This window comes from Ictidomys tridecemlineatus, chromosome 14 (genome assembly GCF_052094955.1).
Source record: "Ictidomys tridecemlineatus isolate mIctTri1 chromosome 14, mIctTri1.hap1, whole genome shotgun sequence".
NCBI classification, from domain to species: domain Eukaryota; kingdom Metazoa; phylum Chordata; class Mammalia; order Rodentia; family Sciuridae; genus Ictidomys; species Ictidomys tridecemlineatus.
This window is the reverse complement of record NC_135490.1, coordinates 67,574,242-67,591,201: the sequence shown is the minus strand read 5'-3', so window position 1 is coordinate 67,591,201 and position 16,960 is coordinate 67,574,242. Positions and strand designations below refer to the sequence as shown.

Here is a 16,960-nt window from a genome sequence, read left to right as displayed (position 1 = left end):
AAAGTATATACATATGACACAGTCCACAGTTGAAGAATGGGCACAGTTGAAGAAGGAAGTTGGGGTGGGCAGGGGTGAGTGATTGGCCCTGATCAGACTTCCATCTACTCTTTGAAAATATATTTTCAAGTTCTTAGTCTACAATAAGAATAACATTCTATTTCATGGGGCTGGGAACTGAAACCTGGGCCTTGTGCAAGGCAGGCAGGTGCTCTACCACTGAGCTGCACCCCAGGGCATTAACAGTCTCATTGTTTCCCTTTCTGCAGCACCAGATATATTGTTCAAGAACAGATATGCCTAAGACACTGCAGGTGAAAGCCACATAGTATGCATATGAGGTGTATCATCACAAGGAATATAGGGATAGTAGCAGCTACCAAAGGATTCTTTTCTACATCATTAGTTTCATGAGTCCTTGGTCAAAAGTAAACAAGGTGGTCAGACAATTTGGCAAGGTAATGTATTTATTTAGAGAATGACAATACAAAATTCCCTTTCCTCCCCAAATGTGCACAGACTAGGCAACGGCATTTTCACTTGGTGCTCATGAAGCAGGATGGCAGCCTGTACTGAAAGTATCATCTTCCAGAACCATGGTCACTCCATTTATGAGCACTTGCCATCCATGCACCAAGGGATTATATGGGTTGCCTTTCCTATCCTCTGCTATCCCCACTTCCCTCCCCTCCCATCTTCTCTCTCCAACCCATCTACTGTAACTCATTTCTCTTCCTTGTTTTTTTTCCCTTTCCCCTCACTTCCTCTTATATGTAATTTTGTATAACAATGAGGGTCTCCTTCCATTTCCATGCAATTTCCCTTCTCTCCCCCTTTCCCTCCCCCCTCTCATCCCTATTTAATGGTGGTCTTCTTCTCATGCTCTTCCTCCCTGTTCTGTTCTTTGTTGCCCTCCTTATATCAAAGAAGACATTTGGCATATACACCTGACTTGTTTAGTTCTTGATGTCAGATGGAGAGACACTTCTCTTTCACAGCAGTCAGCCACTGCAGGACTTGGGTGGTCCCCATATGAAACAAGTCTCCACCTTGAATCCTTTGGTACTTTGGGGAAGTTTGAGTTCCCTGATGGGCCAGTCCAGGTGGTGAGTTCAGTCCTATGGCCAAGGAGGTGGGGCCTACAAATGAGAAGGAGTAGAAAAATCAGAGTAAGACACTTCCAGGAAAAAGAACATTGGTTCATATTATTCTCTGTTGGGGGCTTCCATCTTGCCCTCTGTCATAGCTAGCTGCTCAGGTATATTTATTCATAGTTCAAAGCTAGTTCAGGGAAAATATCAACAAAATTCAACAAACTTTTGCCTAATTAAAAATGGTTAGCTGAGTTAAGATCCTTCAAGGAAATGATGAGAGGGACAGAAACCAAGGTCGGCATCTTACTAAACTCTTCTTTCAGACCTTTAAAAAATTGAATTTGATATTTTTCAGTAATTTGGGGGGCATTGAACTTCACTGAACTTCCTTTAACTGAAGGGACAGGGTTAATGCTGAAGATGAAATCAGAAATGGAAGGCACAGGGTTAGTGTTTAAGAGGAAATCAGATATTTTGAAATATCTGATGCCTAATGGACCTATGGTTTGAATAACATTCACAATAATAAATTTAAATTTATCCTCAGAGAAGTCGTAGGATTTGGAAACAGTGTTGATTTAGTTTTTTGCTAAGCACAAATAGGACTCAAATATTGCATTTTGAATATTATTACAGTTTGTTAGTTCCTTTTAAAATGTACTTTTTATACTAATTTTAAATAATCGGTGAAAATATCTCTTCTTTGCATTTTTTGCTCTATATTTATTCCATGATTAATTTCAACAAGTTATTTCATTGTCATGGTCCTACAAGACAGTTGGCACACATGGTTACTGAATGGATGGTAGCATATTTTGAATGCCTAATTACAAACTCTTCATAAAGCAGTTTATAAGCCTCTTTTCAGCAAGTCCATGTTGTAAAGTTTGTTGAGTATACAGGTTAATCATTATGGATTTGGAATCAGATTTGTAATCACCTCTGCTCTTTCTTACCACTGAGTGTCTTTGGAAGAAAAGTAACGAAGCTTCCCTCTGTAAAGCTCATTTTATGAACATGTAAAATGGGACTCATAATGTCTAGTTCAGAGAATTGTGAAATTTACATGAAATGATGTGATGTTTTGCACAGAGTGTATGACACTATAAAGGCTCAATGTAATAGAAAAACTCTAAGCAAAATATTTTATGCTACAATTGGGATGCATTGCTCTTGAGAGAACAAAGAACTGGACATTACCATTGGAAGAACAATCAATCCTACTTAAGTACTCTGATTGAAAATGAAAACTGTTGGAGAGTGGATGTAAAAGAGAAGCGTCCTTATTCCCTTGGTGCTGCAGTGCTCTACTTTCAACCTGTGATGGGCTGAGTTCTCTGCTGCTTGGTACTGACCCTGAAGACTGATCCTCTCCAAGGACAACTGCTATATGTGATAACAAACACCCCACCTGAAGATCAGAAGGCCAAACCCAATGTGACTACTCAGGTCCCACATGTTAGAAAGGTCTTCCTCCAATTAAAATTAAATGGGATGTTTTTGAGAAATAGAAAGCTGCTCTACTCCAGGTTCTTCAATGTAGAGAATGTGAAGCAAAGCAAAGCATAGTGTACAGACTCATGGAAACAGGCACCTCAGGGTTCTCATTCATTCCCAGTTTTCTGAGGAATCTCAATACCACTTTCTATAATGTTTGCACCAATCTGCAAGGCCACGGGCAATGTATGACTGTACCTTTTCTCCCACAGCCTCATCAACATTTAATACTGCTTGTATTCTTGATAATTGTCATTCTGAATGGAGTGAGATAAAATATTAGAGTAGTTTTGACTTGCATTTTTATAACCACTAGAGGTGTTAAACATTTTTTCATATATTTGTTGGTTGATTGTATATCTTCTTAGTTAAGTGTCTGTTCTGTTCCTTAGCCCATTTATTAATTGAGTTATTTTTTTTTTTTTTTTTTGGTGTTGAGTTTTTCGAGTTCTTTATATATTCTGGAAATTCTCTATCTGAGGTGCATGTGGTAAAGATTTCATCCCATTCTGTAGGCTCTATCTTCACATTATGGATTGTTTTCTTTACTGAGGAGACAGTTTAGTTTGAATATATCCCATTTATTGATTCTGGATTTTACTTCTTGTGCATTAGGAGTCTTGTTAAGGAAGTCAGTTCCTCGGCCAACATGGGACTACTTTTTCTTCTACTAGACCCAGGGTCTCTGTTCTAGTGCCTAAGTCTTCGATGTACTTTGAGTTGAATTTCAACCAGGGTGAGAGATAGAGGTTTCATTTTATTTTTCTACATATGGATTTCCAGTTTTCTCAGCATCATTTGTTGAAGAAACTATCTTTTCTCCAATGAATTGTCACGTGTATGAAAGAAGATTCCTTCCTACACAGGATCTAGCCAATGCAAATGCAGACAAATTGGCAGAAGAATTTAAGAGGTTTGGAGTTACACCAAGGGTAAGAGTATGTGAAGCCACTCTAGACACTCCTCTTGTGGAGAAAGAAGGCAACCATGTGCTCAATTGGCCTTTTACTGATGTTGCACCACCCTCCAACAGGTTTTTTTGGCTCTTAAGTCTTTGGAAAATTACCTTTCATGCAGCACCTGGTGGTTTCATTGCTGTCTGTGGCCCTGAAGGCCTTGGGAGGCTCCAGTGTGGGTTGCTCTAGCATTAGTTGAAGGGGCGCTGTGGCATGAAGATGCACCACAGTCCCTAAGACAAAAACAGTGTGGGGCTTTGAACAGCAAACAACTCTTGTATTTAGAGAAGCATCATCCAAAAATGCAGCTGTGCTTCAAAGGTTCCAGGGGGCACAGGAACAACTCCTGCGTTCCGTAAGTCGTGGTGCCTGATGCTGCTGCCTTGGAAATGGGACGTGTGATGGGACCTAATTGGGTGTAGATATTAGCTAGTGTGTTGGTGTGCTGGATGGGTCTGATGGAACTTCCATGGGAATACTGGAAAGGAGTTTCACCAGGCCACAAGGTAGACAGAATTACATCATCAATGATCTGGTGATGATCAACCTACGTAGACACTGAGCAAAAACTACTTTCTGTTTGGTAATTAAAATGCGTTATGCTTTGGGTGTGAGTTGTCCCCCAAAGCTCACGGGTGACAATGCAGAAATGCTCACAGTGAAGTGATTAGATTGTGAGTGCTCTGGCCTAACAGTTGACCTAACAAATCCTGAGTTTTTTAAATACTTTTATTTATTAATTTTATTTATTAATTTTTTAAATTGTTGATAGATATTTATTTTTATTATATGTGGTGTTGAGATTCGAACCCAGTGCCTCACACATGCCAGGCAAGTGCACAACCACTGAGCCATAACCCCAGATCTCCAAATCTTGATGATTTTGAGTGGATGATTTGAGAGGACTAGGTATTTGGTGATAACTGCCAGCAGGTGATGTGAGTCAGCAGGAAGGAGGTCGTGGGCGCCCGCCCTTGTGGGTTACATTTTCTCCCTGGGAGCTTGCTCTGTCTCTCTGCATTCCTGCTGCCATGGGACAGGGTAGTTTTCCTCTGTCATGGGCTTTCACCATGATATTCTGCCTCTGCTCTGGCCCAAAGCAATGGTGCCAACTGATCATGGACTGAAACCTCTGATATTGTGAAAATATCTTTTCTCCTTCTACAATGGATGTTCTTGTTAGGGATTTGGGTCACAGTAACAAACAAATAAATAAATAAATAAATAAGGGACCACAATAAAAAAATTTATATCATTTTCTACAGAAAAAAACAATATCCTTTTATTTTAAAAATTCTATCAAAATAGGTTTCCATATGACACTGCATTTTTAAAAAAATTAATGTTAACCAGCCTGTGGGTTAGCAGACTATACAGACTTCATCAGAGCATTCATAGATGCTTAGAATATTTACAAGTGTTGTTCACTAGGTGGTAAAGTTCTGTTGCTATTTTTCCAGTACATATTCCACAGTAAAAGAAAGGGCATATGTTGGAATTCTTGTTTAAAAATTCTTAACAAATGGAAAAAAGCAAAATTTTCTGAAAAAAGATCTTTCTTGAAATAGTTCTCTTAAACAATCAGGAATATAGAAATGCAAAATAAATGTAAAGAAGAATAAGAAGGTTTAAGTTCATATTGTTCTTTTAAATTATTTAAAGTAACATTGAGGTAAATTTTTACGTTCATTATAAAAATGTTGTCCCACCTTCTGCAAATGATTTAAGTCTGATTGCTGCAATGGAAATTTCACTTATTTAAAAAAATATAGGCATGGAAGAATAATATCTTGCTTGCTACCTATGCACAAATTCCAGCTGACCTCAGACTAGTCAGGCAAGATGACCTTTGAGAAACATCAGTCGCAGAGTCTGTTGGAGTCACTACTCAGTCTTGCAAACTGAACAATATTTTGACAAGAGAGCCAGGAACTCACTGAGTCTTCAAGACTGTGCCAAACAGCCTCCAATGATCTTCTCCACGAATGCTTGTGAAATATGCATGTGGAAGAGGTGTGCAGAAATTCTGGAATAACCAATATTGATTGATCAAAATAATTGATCAGAAGAAACACATGATTTGGGGCAATTCACATAGAACTTTATTGGAAAGAATCTCTGCATTTTCCTTAGCAGGCAATTGGCCCTGTTCCTAGTCCCAGTTTCTGCAAGCAGTTTAGGAGCCAACCTGTGGCAGACTGGCTGGAAGTGTCCCTGGCCCAATGGAGCAGGCCATGTTTTCACACGCTGGCCCTTTCCTAGAGGAGCTTCATCTTCTTTTTCTCTTTAGCAAGCCTCCTGGGGAAATCACACATGGGTGGGATGCACTGTCTACACGGTCCCCACAGTCTGGGCTGCTGGACAAATTCAGACACAAGAGGTGCAAGGCCTTCTTGGGTGGATCCCTCCCCACCTCGTTGTCACAAGGGCTGAGGCCAGGGCCAGAGCACAATAGGAATCCTGTCCCACTGAGGACGTGACTTCAGCTGGCAAGGCCAGACTGAAGCCTATGTGGAGCCCATTTGACCTGAATAATGGAGCTTGCTATATTCAGGGTTGGTGCCCTCTCCTGCAGCAGACCTCACAGGGGCTCCTGTCCCTGAGGCTATTGGAACTGTTGGAGGGGAAGTAGTTCTGCTGTAATCCTCTGAGTTAGAAGATAGAGAAGTTGGAGTCACAAGAACCAAATTATTGCTGTTAGGAGAACAAGTCTTTGACTTCATTGTTTTTAGGTTTTGGTTTTCTGGTTTGAATTCCCTGTTTTTTTGTAGGAAGAGGTTGAGGCACTGCATGGAGTTTCTGATAGAGTCCACAGGCATTGCACGCAGGTTTGCCTTCAGCGTTTCTGCAGCATAAGGTCATGATGGTGGTGTGCCAGTTGTCATGGGATAGTCCTAGCCACCAAGATGAAGGCACGTGCTTCTGCTGCTTGATGAGGGGCAGACTGAGGTCATTCATCTTAGGGTAGAGGCTGCAGGCTTTGCACAGGTAGGGGCCAGTTCCCTCCTACCACCAAGTAGTGTCTAGATGGAGCCACAGTTTATGCATTTGGTGCGCTCTCTGGCAGGTCCTCCAGTAGGTTTGCAGTGGGGCCCAGAGGCACTGCAAGCAAGGCTCAGGCTTGGCTGTTCAGACTGTGCAGCAGTAGAGTCTCCAAGGGTCCAGCTGTCGAGGCAGACATCAGTGGCAAACCTATGTAGGAACTCAAACTGAGTCCTTTTGAAAACTGCAATACAATTTAGTAGTTTGACTGACTGACAGCCTCGTTTCTTGAATAGCCTTGGCTCAGGCAAGTACAGCAGCTGAACTTGGCCAATGCAGAGTAGTACTATTGTTGTAAGCAAGGAAAGGATTTTGTGCCTCACTTTTTAGTTCGTAAATACTGCCACATGGCACTGCACACATTAGTGCCATGGACATTTTGTGATTGTGAGGGCTTTCAGAGAATCCAGTCATTCCAGTTGTTGATTTTTGTATTTCTGCTTGCTCAGATAAATTCTATGGAATTGAATTTCTCTAAAGTTATTTTTTCCTTTGAATATCAAGTTAGAGCTTATTCATCTTAAGGATGAGGGTGTTATTAATGTTTATATTCTATTTTCATCATTAAAACATACAACTAGAGGTTCAGGGACTGCTGACCAGGGTTGGCTGTGCTTAAACTCTGAATTCATCTGTGGGCTGGGTACCCACGCTCTGGGTAGGTTCCTGGTTTGGGAAAATTTCCCCACTCAGGCCCATGCCCCTCTAGTAGTTAGGATCCAGCTCTCCAATAATGTCCCTGATGACCTTTGCAGCAGGGCAGGGACATACCCTCTTGCCAAGGAAGTGTGCAGACTTTGCAATCTCCTGGAGGGTTGGACAGCTGCGGTGGCATCTCTTAGTCTGAGAAGTCAGAGTACAAGAGCCTGGCCACAGTGATCTTTTCTGCCCAGTGGTGGACCTGGTCACCCAGGTAAGGAGCTGGCCTCCTCCTCTGCAGACTTTAGAGTCACTCTCATCGCTTCGGTGCCCAAGGATCCTGGAGGGCAGAAGCCAGAACTTGCCTCCCAAGGAAGCTGTGGACCCCTCCAGGCCTACAGGCCTGAACACTACCACTCAGCCAGGCAGTGGCCTTTGTGGCTCCCAAAGCCTAGGGGCCCTCTCACCTCCACAGGCACAGATGAGCACTTGCTGCTGAGAACTGCAGGTAGGAAAGGATCTAACCAGCCCTGGAGATGAGCCTGTGCATGGAAGGAAGAGGCATCAGGATTGGAAACTGGTGCTTGGTGGGGAAGGGACACCCACTGGGTAGCACCTGAATTCTGTTCCTGTCCCCAACCCCATACCTCTCCATGCCCCATGCACCTGGCATAATGGCCACAGCAAGCAGCTTATAGAACATCTCCTGGACAAAATGCAGGGCTCTCAAAGGGCATGGTGAGCTATTTCTACATTTCCCCTTGTTCATTCTGGGGTCCTGAGCAGACAGAAAGCTCCTTTTATTTTGAAAACCCAACTCCAGTGCCTAAATTCATGGCAACTTTGGCAAAAGCCACAAGCCGGATGTAGAAGATGGAACATGACCCTGTTGGAGAGCCCCATCCCATGTATGCTAGTCACGTGCATGACCAGGTGACACCCTCTTACCCAAACACTGTCCTCACTGGCCAAGTAATCTGCCCTCCAGGGGGGTGCAAACTGAACTCACCTGGACTAGGAGGTAGATGTCTCAGGGTCAAGAGGCTGGTGACCCCATCTAGTGCCCAAAGCCTGATCAGATATGGAGGGACAAGGAAGAGAACCAGAATCGCAACTCCCCTGTCATGAACTGCCTGGCTATTGGTGGCAGGGCAGAGAGGGGTGGCCTAGTGAGAACCTGCACATGGAGGAGGCTGGTCCCTCCAAAGACATCTCCCAGACCTGCACCCCCATGCCCTACCATAGGAGGCTGAAGTGGTGGAGGGCAGGCTACCCTGAAAGCCTGAAAGATCTACAAGGGATTGTATTGTGAGCTGCAGTCCGTCTCTTTGCTGGTCTTGTCTGGACTTGGAGGGCTGCAGGTTGTTTCCTAGCAAACCTCCAACCCCACTATCTTCATCTGTCCGAGAGATTCAATAATGGCAATTACGCCTTTGAGCTGTGTATCTCCAAGGATGCAGGCTCCTGTCACAGTGAAAGGAAGGGTGGGTCCACTTAGCTGGCAGGATCCCAGTGGGCACTTGGTACATAGGATTGCTGTAGTGGGGATGGTACGAATGTGTTTGGGAAATCATGGGCTGGTGTGGCTAGAAGGGGCAGTGGGCTCCTCGAATCTAGCTGATACATTGTCAGTCCTGCTGGGTTGGGGGATAGTGGCCTGTTTGGGGGGACCACTGGCCCTTGTCTGAGGATCAAAGCACCTCTACCCTCCTATGCTAGTCATTTTTTGGCACTGTCAGGGAGTTCCATGTGTGATGGTTCATGAATTGGATTGTATGTCCCTTGGTTTCAGGCTTTGGGTCACCTAAGGAGCCCAGTATCCCTTAAATAGGGGAAGTACCTGGGGTCAACCTTTATTTATCTGGGCATGGAGATGCTCTGCTGTTCTAACTTTTCAGATTTCAGGGAGAGGCAGCCATGGTTTCATAGCATTCTTTCTCCCACACACCCAGGACCTCTCCCACGGTTTCAGTTACCATTTCCTTGTGTCTGAAGACAAGTCACTATCAGGCTCTCTGTCTTCTCATATGGGCTGACCCCCTGGTACCAGAATCACCTTCCTCTCACACATTCCATTGCCTTGAAGGGAAGGGATTCATCTGTCACATTTGGATAGAAACCTGCCTGTGAACCTGGAGTTCTGGAGCCACAGAGGAGGAAAGAGATTGACCAGTGCTGTAGTAGGTGATTTTCACCACTGAGTAGTGCTACAAAGGCTGTGGAGAGGGAAGGTCAATGGCTTGTCTGAACACTGTCCTGGGGCACTTGATGGGAGGGTTCAAGGTGAAAGGCAGGGCTCCTGGGTAGCAACTGGTTCTCCTCCACGGGCTGGTGCTATGCTGGCAACTGGAGGGATAGACAAGAGCACAAAGGATGATAAGTGACCTAACCGCAGAGGTAGGATCTTGAGAGTCACAAGGGCCTCCTGGCTCATTGGCCACTCGCTTGTCTTAAACAGAGATGAAAAGCTACATTATCTTCCAGGTCCCAATCTATACATGTTCCCATATCCACCCCCCAGTAATGATGACCAGAAGTGACCTAGTGAGCCCAGGAAACACAGTGCTTAGCCCAGATTCTCAGGCAGCACTGGACCATGCTGCTCGATGGGAGATTACATTCCATACCGTGGTGAAGATGAGGCTTTCCTCTAAAATATGTGGTTCAAATTTAAGAAATAAGGGAAAGGGACTTAAAAATTATTAGTCAATCCAGGTGTGGTGGTGCATTCCTATAATCCCAGTAATTCAGGGGCTGAGGCAAGAAGTTGTTGAGTTCTAGGCTAGTATCCCAAAAGTAGTGAGACCCTGTCTTAGAATAAAAAGTAAAAGAGTTTTGTAAAGCCCAATGGAAGAGCACCTTTGGCTCAATCTTCTGCACACACAAAACATGTTGTTATTCCAAATTTGCATAATGTCTAGCTCCACACATTACCATGAACATATGTCACATCTTTCTTTGACATCCAATCAGAAAGCAAGATAGATGCATAAAAAGAGTCAGAAAAACTAGAAACAATAAAATTTACATACATTTGTGGGGCAAGAGCAAGGCCATGGAGGCAAACACGTGAGTTTTTAGGAAGCCCCTTTAGCTAGCAATGAATATCTTAGCCAGGTTGAAGGTCAGGAAAATTGCCCAGCTCAGATCAAGCAGGTTACCACCAAACCAGAGTGTGGGTTTCGTGATGGTGTCAGGTCAGGCATACATGCAGATCTCCTCTATGCTCCACAGTGAGTGTTTTAGATGCACAGTGTTTAACCCTGGGCTTCAGTGTGGACCCCAGGACTTGAATGAGCACTTCAAAACCAGCTTTCCCTCCAGGCCCAGCAGTGCAGGTTTCAAGACCACTTCATGCCTGAGAGGGAAGCTGGCAAATGGGAAGTCTGGATATGATGTCCCATATCCAGCCCACCTGTGACAAAGTCCAAGCCTGTCCTGGAGACTCTAAACCCCTGCACTGCACTATAGGAAAGCCTAGCCAGCTGTTGAGTGATGTGCACAAGGGCATCTGGGTTGACATCATATCCACAAGACCAAGCAGCCCATTGCTGCTATTCAGGGTTGAAGGGTTGGTGAGTTCAAGCCCACAGCCTGGGCTGAGCTTCCTGGGTGGGTTACACTAATTGAATGTGTTATGTCACTTTGTTTGGATTGTATTTATACACACAAACTCAACATAGACAATGCAGTGAATGATTACTCCACTTAGGAGGAGTTAACTTAAGAGACTATAACATATATACAGTGAGAACTACTTTCGTTTTATGCTCTTAACATCCCATAATTGTGTTAACAAGTTCTTTCTGAATTCTTTCTAAGTTTTAGGTTCCCAAGGTCCACAGGCATGATTTGTGATCTTTTGGAAGTTTTCAGATATTTGTATGTCTGTTTATATTCCTTTCTCCCTTGTAGCATTTTCTTTTCTTGTATTGTCTAGTATTTTTCCTTAAAGTGATCTCTTTTAGTTACATTCAATTTACTGCTCTCCCAGAGCATTCTTTATAACTGCAGCTTAAGTTTTTAGGTTACACCTCAAACTTTACATAGTTTCTATCCTTCCTGATGGAAATCACCCCATTAGTTAGGAAAACCACAGTATTTCTATATCCTTTATTACCTTATTGTCCTCTGATGAATCCTAACATAACCACACTTTTATATATGACAATTAGTTACTTCCTCCAAACTAAGACAAAAAAGATCTTTATTGTCTCCAGTCTCTGTCCCTGTCACCAAGGGAATTATGATAGAGTGCTTAAACACTGCAATTCTTTCAGACTTTTGTTTCCTAGAAGCATTACCCTCCCATTAGTCTGAAATTACTTGAAAGTAATGGCCATATTTATTTTGCTCATCACCAATTTATAAGTAGTACCATGCAGAGAATATACTCAATCAATACTTATGAATGAGTAATTACTCTTGACCTTCACATTGCATATGGAGTTAGTGTTGTAACTACTACTCTAGTTGTATCCTCACATTTTATCATAATCATCCTCTTCCAGAAATGATATATTCAAGAAAGACTTTTGGTAATTGTTAATACAAAACATAAAATAGAATTTGAACAGATAAATTTCTTTTCCCTCACACTTTGAAATGGAAGAGAGAGACATTACCATAAAAATAAACATAACTTTGACAGATTTTATTATAGCAATCTAAAAATATGATTTCCTTATATATTTAGGTCAAAATCATAGGGAAGCACCCAAATATATAGTACTAAATAAACTAAAATGAAATTTACAATCCACAATTAATTCCTAAGTATTGATTTGACAGATGAACTGATGAAATCTTATTATTAATCTGTTTTTTATTCAGTGTAGTAGTATTATCTTAGGTTTATGGAGCAGTTATTCTTGTTGTCAGACTGGAATTAAAGAGATGAAGCTAACAAGATGTAAGATCTATGAATTAGTTTATAAAACACACCCATATTTTATTAAAAGTGAAGAATGTTAACTTTTCTCATTTGCAAGTTCTGCTTTAGTTCCCCAGAAATAAAAAAAAAATCATAAAGGGAATAAATGACTCATGGCCAAAACATCTAATAAAAATTGTGATCATTCTTTCAAGAATTCTTTTTCCTGACACATGAATTTTTCATGTGGTAGTACTCTTTTTGTGCACTTTACAGTGGAATGGAATTGGAGCATGAGTATCTTTTCTTCTATTCTGCAGTGACCAGTAGTCTCTTCAGAAGACAATGAATGATATCGAGGGTCTCACTGGGACAATAAAACTACCGTTCCTCCTTTGGTTGAAGCTAATGCAAAAAATAAACAGTGTGGACCAGTTCTCACGCCAGTGTGTCTGATTTTCTTTTCCCCTTCCTCCACTTGGGTGGTCTCCATATGGAACACCTCTCCTCCTTGAATGCTCTGTTTCTTTGGGGAAGTTTGAGTTTCCTGATGGGCCAGTCCTGGTGGTGACTTCAGTCCTATGGCCAAAGACTTGGGGCCTGCAAATGGGAAGGAGTAGAAAATTCAGAGTAAGAAAGACACTTCCAGGGAATAGAACATTGGTTCATAGTATTCTCTATTGGGTGCTTCCATCTTGCCCTCTGTCGGAGCCAGCTGCTCAGATATATCTATTCATAGTTCAAAGCTAGTTGAGGGCAAGTACCAACAAATATTCAACAAGCCTTAGCCTAATTCACCAATGGTTAGCTGAGTCAAGAACCTCATTCCCTTGGTGCTGCAGTGCTCTGCTTTCAACCTGTGATGGGCTGAGTTCTCTGCTGCTTGGTACTGACCCTGAAGACTGATCCTCCCCACAAGGTCAACTGCTATATTTGATGACAAATACGCCACCTGAGGATCACAAGGCCAGACCCAATGTGACTACTCAAGTCCCATATGTTAGAAAGGTCTTCCTTTAATTGAGATTAAATTTAATCTTTTTGAGAAATAGAAAGCTGCTCTACTCCAGCTTCTTCAATATAGAGAACGTGAAGCAACGCAAAGCATAGTGTACAGAGTCATGGAAACGGGCACCTCAGGGTTCTCATGAGGACACACATCATGGAACAGTTTTATGATCAACGTCATGGTGCTATCAAACTCTTGACAACTTACGTAACTTCATTGCTGCCCTGTTTCTGGCCTGCTCACATTTCCTCCTGTAAAGCCCAATTGTGTTTTTCTATGTAAACACAATCTGCAGTCATTGTTACATCAGTTTCAATCCATTGTTATTTACTCTTTATAGTAATTTTAGATATTTTTTACTCTGTAGGATTTTCAAACTTTAGAAATACTGTTAAGAGAATTCCATATGGGAATTCTTTCCTAATTGATCTAATCAATCTTGTTGAACTCATCTTGTTGAGCAAACAGCTTTTACAGATTTTTAACACATCATTAATGAGGGAGACAGGTCTATATTATAATAGTTGAAAGATTCATCTATACATGTGAAATATTGAAGTGTGTTTGCAAATGAATGCCAAACTTTTCTTCCTAGTGGGGGAGGGAAGACCACTGAAACTGCCTGGACAAACTTTATTTCCTGTCTCTCCATGAGAGTTCTTTGGAATGTCTAGGAGGAGTCACAGACTTTTCACATTTTGCCACATGTACTTTATCTTGCCTCTTTCCCTAATTCAACCTTTCTGAACAGTTTGAGAAGTATTTGTGTCTCCTACCCCTGTGCACTTAATGCCTTTACTCTGCTGTGACTTGTCCAGGACAGCACATTCTCTCCCATAACCCTGGAAAATTCCTACATTCAGGAAACTAACATTGACACAACACTTTCCTCTAGTCTATAGCCCAATTTCTTAGTTGTCCTGTTGTCATCCTCCATGCTTGATTTAAGTCCAGGCTCCCACAGTTCATACACTTATCACATCTCTTTAGTCTCCTTTATAGTTTCAGAAAATTTTCAAGTGTGCCTACCTACTTCTGAAACTTAGAGACAAAGACTGTGGCATTTCTGTGTATGTGTGTGTGTGAGTGTGTGTGTGTGTGTGTGTGTGTGCACGTACACATATGCACTGCTTCATTGGTGATTATGTCTTCAGCAATTATGTGAAAAGCCAACAAATCGCAAATATGTGGCACCAGGCCTACAATATAGAAATAGCTGTCGACGTGTCTGCCCTGCTTACCAAATTGAGTCAGTGTAAGAACTTGGCAGGCAGGAGGTGACTAGAACTTGACAGCCTTCGAAGGAGGGGTCGTATCCATGGGCTCTTCACTGGCAGCCTGGGAGGTTGGTGGTGCTGATGCCCTCTGTGACAGGGTGGAGGCCGGTGAGTGGTCCTGCACTGGCAGCGTGGTAACCGTGGGGGCATTGGGAAGAGAGGCTCTTTGCTGTCCAGCAGGGTTCCTAGAAGCAGGCTGAGGGGTGGGTGGTGGGACAATGGAATGGGACAGATTGGGGTTGGGTTGGGAGAACTGAAGGGTTGGGGGGCTGGGGAGGACTGGTCCCTTTGCTGGCTGCCTGTGCTGCCTATGGCCATGGACATTGCTGTCACTGGATGCACGAGAGGACAAAATGACCGCCATGGAAGGGGGAGTGGTGTCCATGGCCGTGTCCTCAGGCAGCACAGCGGGATTCTGGGAGAGGTGAGCCGATGACATGGCTATTAGGGTGGGAGGGACACTCCTAGTGGAGTGCTGGCCCTGGGTATTGGGGTTTGGGGTGGAAGGGACAGGAGTGGGTCTTGGGAAGGAATGAGGAGGAGGAGGAAGAGGAGCAGCAGGAGGAGCAGCCAAAGGAGAGGGAACACTAGGAGGAGGAGCAGGAAGGGGAGGAGGAGGAAGAGGAATAGGAACAGGAGGAAGTGGAAATGGAGAAGGGGGAGAGGGAAAAGGAGGAGGAGGAGGAGGAGGAGGAGGAGGAGGAGGAGGAGGAAAAGGAGAAGGGGAATGAGGAGGAAGAGAGGGAGTAGGACGAGGAGAAGGAGGAGGGGGAGGAGGAGGAGGGGGAGGTGGAGCAGGAGAAAAAAGTGAAGGAAGAGGAGAAGGAAATGGAAGAGGAGGAGGAGGAGGACAAGGAGAAGGAGGGGGAGGGGGAGGAAGAGGAAAAGGAGAAGGAGGAGGAGGAGGAGGATCTATGCACATGGGGGTTGGGGATTCCATTCTGGAAGAGGTAGGATTGGAGGGGAAAGGGACTTGGGTAGGAGGTGTGGGAAGGTGAAACACATTAGGGGTAATTCCAACATGGGGACTGGGGCTGAAGGGAGAAGGAGGTTTCCTGGGAAGAGTCAGTGGAATATTAGATGAGGGGGAAGGTGGAGGGATGGGTAGGTTCAGGGGCCCAGCAGGCTGGAATTCCATTGGGATGGGGGAGGGGTCAGTGGGTGGGGGGAGGGGGCCTGCATTCCAGGTAGGGCCTGCAGGTGGGGAGGATGAATGGACAGTGGTGGTGCAGTCCTCCAGAGCCTCTCTTCCGCCCTGGGCGACCTGTGTCTCAGGCTTCACGTGCTTACTTCTGGCACTCTGAACCCTCCTCAGGGTGCCTTTTGAACATAAAAGTGGCCGCTTTGCAGGTGGGGGCAGCCCATCCTGATGCCAGGCAATCAGTGATGGCAGGGCCACTGGCATGAGCAGCTTTCTTTTATGCGGCCTCCTGGAAGCAGCAGTTAGTGAGGGCCAACCCTGGGATAGAACACAGGTGGGCTTCAGGCCCTGCTCTCCCTGGATGGATGGGGAGGCAGACAGGCAGATCCACTTCTTGGGCGACACGGGGGGCCTCTCGAGAACACTATTTCCCTCTGGGGGCCTAGAACTGGCCTCCAGGACACTGAGGTCTCCCCGAGTGACCTCCTCCGTCTTCTTCTCCTCCTCACCCTTCTCCTCCTCCTTCAGCTTCTCCTCCTCCTCCTCCTCGTCCTTCTCCTCCTCCTTCAGCTTCTCTTCCTCCTCCTCCTCCTCCTCCTTCTCCTCCTCCTCCTCCTCCTTCTCCTCTTCCTCCTTGTCCTTCTCCTCCTCCAGCTTCTCTTCTTTCTCCTCCTTCAGCTTCTCCTCCTCCTCCTCCTCCTCCTCCTCCTCCTCCTCCTCCTTCTCCTCCTCCTCCTCCTCCTCCTGCTCCTCCTCCTCCTCCTGCTCCTCCTCCTGATGGATCTTGGTGTTTTCTGGATGTTCCTGGGCCCTGAGCTCAGCTTCCTTAGCCGCACCAGGAGGGCAGCGAGCAGCTGTCATGGGCCCCTCAGCTTGGTGGCGGAGCTGAGGAACTGGAGGCAGGAGGAGTGGCCAGCGCCCAGGAGGGGGGACCCTTACTGCTGTCCAGGGGCCGAACATCCGGGAGTTGTTCCGCGATAGCACCGGCTTTTTGGGGAACGGCCCCCAGGACGCGGGCAGCAGGATCCCCCGACAGAGGAGCGGGCCTCTGTCCCTGCCAGCAGCAGGAGGCCCCCGAGGTGGAGGTCGGGGATCCTGGAGGAAGCGCCTGCTGGCAGGGCTGGGGGGAGCGGCAGGTGCAGCCGGGTGGGCCCTGTGAGGAGAGGGAGCCCCCCGGGCGAGGCGCAGGGGAGTTTGGTGGGCCACCAGGGCCCTGCGGCGCAGCCTGCGACCGCACTTGGTGAGAAGACTGCCCATGGAGGGCACGGGGGCTCGTCACCAGGCACAAGTCCACACTAGTCCAACGCTGGTCAGCACAGAGCAGCTTGGCTGAGAAGCCAGCTCCTCCTTGGACCAAAGGCTGAACTGGAGTTTAGCCTTTGTGACGTGTGGATGGAACCTGTGACGCAGAAAGGACTTGGGCCAAGGCGGT

General features: G+C 45.1%; 1 long non-coding RNA gene across 4 annotated transcripts in view; it reads left to right on the top strand.

The window, feature by feature from the left end:
- LOC144370482 (uncharacterized) overlaps positions 1-16,960 on the top strand; it is a 63,782-nt gene that overhangs the window by 16,410 nt on the left and 30,412 nt on the right. For 3 of the 4 annotated variants that reach the window (XR_013430462.1, XR_013430460.1, XR_013430463.1), the window contains one exon: positions 12,422-12,542. The exons of the other annotated variant lie outside the window; for it this stretch is intronic. This is a non-coding gene — a long non-coding RNA (uncharacterized LOC144370482). Of the gene's footprint in view, positions 1-12,421; positions 12,543-16,960 lie in introns of those variants that run through there. 4 annotated transcript variants of the gene reach the window in all.